A 4318-nucleotide genomic window follows, 5' to 3' on the forward strand; every position below is an offset into this window, starting at 1 on the left:
TTTCTCCGAGGCTGCACTTTGGGAGAGGTGCAGTCATTCTTACCCACACCCCCTACCCTCTCTCCACTCCCCCAACTATAAATTCCCTTCTGTAGCATGCTGCCCTTTTGTAATCCACATTTGTGTTTCAGATCATGTAGAAAGGACAGAAAGTGAGCAGGGAGCGGGGGCTTTTGTCTGTAAGTATATGCAATTCCAATCCACAGAATTTTATTTTTTTTAATTAATCCCCATTTTCTCTCTCCCTCCCTCTCCCCCCTTTCCGCTTTCTTCTCTCTGTGTTTCTCTGTTTCTTTTCATTTCTTTTTGATTTCTTTTTGTCCTTAGCCGGACTTTGCTGCAGCTTGGCTTTCCCCTCTCGGGGCACATTTCCAAACAGGCTTTTTTAAGGAAAATGAGAAAACGTGCAGTATTTGTATCTAACTCTTTGTGCTTTAAGGCTGGATTTCTAGGCTGAGGATTTTTCTGCACACATGCAAGGGGAGATGAGAAGTGATTTTCTAAATTTTTTCCCTTTTCTGGGTTTTGCACTCTGTAAACACCAAAATGCATTTTTGAATCTAATGTGCTTGGCTTTGTTAGCATGCATGCAAGGCTCTAGGATAGGTTTATCATCTCCTTTCTTCTCCCTTGTAAAACGAATCTCCCTCTTCTCCACCCTGACACTGGATTCCTCTCAGGCTGCTGGGGTTTATTTTTAGAAAGCAGTCATTCTTGCAACAGCCTTCTGCATTTTTGCATGTGCAGCAGATAAATTTTGGGTGGTTCTTTTGAGAAAAAAAACAAAAACCAAAAAAAACCCCAAACCAAAACAAACCATATTTTGCTGAATGTGTAGTGACGTGCTGCTTTTTTCAAATGTTTTTGTGTACGTTTATAGATATATGAGTTTGCAGTGTTAAATCCAATATGTATGTGTTTGTGTAAACATATGACTCATACCTAATTGTATTTCATACATACATGCTATAGGTAAGAAATATGTAATCAATAGAAGAGAACTTTAATTTTTGTTGCTATAAGAAAGCTGATAAAGGAGGTTTGCTACCAATTCAGTCCATTAAGAGAGTGATAATTTAAAGTAAATGAGGTAGGACCTACTCTCCTTTTTTTTCTCTCCCTGTTTAAAATAGGGGGTGTGTATGGAATAGAGAGAGGGAGAAAACTGGAGGTTATGTAATGCAGTGCCATTTCCAAAAATACCTACTCTCTGGGCCATTACATTGTGTTATACTTGTTCCTTGACTGCAAAAACCCACACTTAGTAGTATGCCTGGGAACAATGGACCACAAATTACAGTAAACATAGAGTGACAGATTTTTGTCCTCTTGACAGATTTTTACCTGTGTTAACCATTACGTATGGGGCTCCTCAGAAATGTACCCAGTGCTAAGAATAGCATAGGGTTCTGCAAATCCAGGTACCAGGGATTCCTTTGTCCTATATTTAAGCCTACAGACCACTGAAGTGCAGAGATGCATGATATATAAGCATATGTGTGGTTAGAATAATTTGCATGACTTTAATCTTAACCACTAAAGCTTATACTTGGTTCACCCACTGTTATGCTGACAAAAACATACCTTTCAAATATCACAACAGTTGGAATGACTTTTTTTTTTTTTTCATTTTTAATTTTTTTAAAATTGTTTTCAGATTGTTCTCCTTGTGCTACTTGAGAGAAACTGCAATCCCAAGACTTAATAGAACCTAAAAATGGTAAGAATTAGTTGCTTTAGCAGAGTATCAATAATTTTTTGTTTCAATACAAACCTTATTTACCTCTTCCCAATACTCATTTATAAATAGGACCTTTATACAACATATTTTTGAGGCTATGGGGATTTGCCATACAATAACTGATGTACTCTGAAAAGCTCCTTATGTTGAATCTTATATTTTCTTGCATTTTTTGAATAAAAATCTGAAATCCCTCTCTGTGCAGTAAGGCTTATTTAATTGAAACAAGAAATATTTAAGTTATTGTGAAAAATACACATCATAACACAGGTAGTAATGTATGCAGACAAAACAATATCCAGTAATGCCAACACTGACACCTTTCTCCCAGAAAGAAGAAATAGGTCATTGCACTTTGTAAGTGAAACAGATTTAATGTTAGTCTGTCAGGGAAGTACATAAGGTGTAAACTAAATTTTCTTATTAGGTTAACCTTCTGAAAACACTACCATTCTTTGTGATCTGTTCTAGAAAAAGTGTCTAGGCCTCAAACCTGACTGAACTTACAGGCACTTGTTTGGAATGTGTTTAATGAACAATAACCTGTTTCCTTTAGTGCTAATTGTGTTTGTATTTTTATTGATTAAAGCCCATTTGTTATACTTTGAGATACCACTGCTGACAAACTCCTGATTTTAAGGATATGCATATAAATATGGTGTTCTCTGAGAAGGACTGTCTCAGAATCAGCAGGACAAAGGTAACAGTTTTTTTTCAGAAAAAGTGCTCAAAGTAGGCAGATTTAGTTTAGATGGTTTGTTATCCTATAGCATTCTTAGTTGAGGATGCAGCTATCACTGAAGCATATCTAAATACATGTACTGACAAAAATGTGATGTATTTTGGGTGCTACATGATAAAATCATGATCAAACCTCAGTTAGTATTGAACAATGCTTTAAGTAGCATTGCATAAGGTATACATTAGCATAGAATATTTTCCCCAGTGTGAGGTTTTGAGGGACATACTCTTACGAAGATTGGTTAAGTTAATTGTATAAATATTATCCCTGTCTGGTTCTTTGGGGTTGTTTTGATATGGGGGAGGAGGGATGATCAAAGAATGATTAAAATAAGCAAATACATACTCTGTTATAAAGGCTTTGTTTTTGGTTTTGGCTCCTTGTTTTATATCATTCCTATCTGCAAAAATAAACTTTCAAATTCTGGAGTTTTAGTCTATTCTGGAACCTACTTTCATCAAAGTGCTTTGCTCATCTGTGTATAAATGAATAGATGGGGGTGGGGAATTAAAAGGGAAATGATTCACTTAAACTGTGAATAGAAATCATGTTAAAATACATGTTGTTCACACAACTGTGGAATATTGGATAAGGCAACTGTTTTCCTACCAACACCAAGGTGACAATCAGCCCACATTTTAGATGTTATGCAGGCTGCTATGTGCAATATATGCCTATCTATGGAACAAAAGATTATTTTAAGTTTAGTTAGGCATAAAATAGCCACTGATTTCTACCAGCAGATGGTTCTATAAATCTAGCAAGGTTCCTGTAGTAGTCAATGAAATCAGTTTTGTAAAGCCAGTCTCTGGGCCAGACCATAAAATACAACTCAGAGCTATCCAAATGCAAAAAACCCTGCTGTTACTCACCTGTCTGGTCCCATCGTTTGCTTTGCAGTGTAACATAAATACAAACCTCATTTAGCTATTTTTAAAAGTTCCACTTCTTTTTTGTGATCAGAATTAAACTGTATGATTAGGTTTTACCCCAGCTTGCAAGGTTGTTTAAGATGTGATACTTGGCAGAATCTCTTCTCCTACCACCACCCTTTTTTCCCCTTTCTTTCACTCCTGGCACACTAATACTGAATGTAATACTAAGTCAGACCAGTGACACACTTTCCTTGCAGTAGTGGACACACTTGTCTTTGCCATATTCTTGGATTAACTGCAAGTATCTCTAACCATTCTAATTTGCAGGAAATACTCTTCTTTGCTTATCAACACTTTCTACACACTGCAATACATGACAATAAAAGTTCTTACTTTGTTTTTAATATCACAGTATATGCAAAGGCTCTATCTTGCTCTCACTGACCAGTGAAAATTTAGCTATCATGTTTCACTAGACTGAGATAGACCTTAAAAAATGGTGGAAAATAACTTTCTTATTCCTTTGCCTGTCTGAAAGTTCATTAATTATTTAGCTAGGCTTACAGTAAAATTTGAAGTGACTAGAATAAGTGAGAACAAACGAATTCTTGGTTTAACTTCACTGTCTTACCCTTAGTTTCTTAATGTTCTTTTCTCATAAAATGTTTTAAACAGTAAAAGCAAGTTATTTAACACATTAGTTTTCAGTGCTTCTTCTCCTTTTCCTGGACTTGGAATTAGAATTACCTGGTTAATTAATCAATCTTTCTTGCACCTGTTTAATAATAATATCCTCAATTTTAAGAGAAACAGAAAAGCAGAAGACTGCACTTTTTATTATTCTTATCATTTTAACTCATAGACATTTTGAGCCATCTTACACGAGAACATTTGCCATTTGGGGATCTGTCCTTACTTCTGCATAATGTATTTCCTTAAGTGTCTACTTGAAGGAGGAAA

At 35.6% G+C, this 4318-nt stretch overlaps 1 long non-coding RNA gene across 1 annotated transcript in view; it reads left to right on the forward strand.

Moving 5' to 3' along the window:
- LOC103611660 overlaps positions 1-4318 on the forward strand; it is a 20001-nt gene continuing 15683 nt past the window's right edge. The window contains exons 1-2 of the long non-coding RNA XR_552305.1: positions 1-179; positions 1658-1720. This is a non-coding gene — a long non-coding RNA (uncharacterized LOC103611660). The remainder of the gene's footprint in view (positions 180-1657; positions 1721-4318) is intronic.

The sequence above is a fragment of the Corvus brachyrhynchos genome, unplaced genomic scaffold (genome assembly GCF_000691975.1).
Source record: "Corvus brachyrhynchos isolate BGI_N302 unplaced genomic scaffold, ASM69197v1 scaffold433, whole genome shotgun sequence".
In the NCBI taxonomy this organism is placed as follows: domain Eukaryota; kingdom Metazoa; phylum Chordata; class Aves; order Passeriformes; family Corvidae; genus Corvus; species Corvus brachyrhynchos.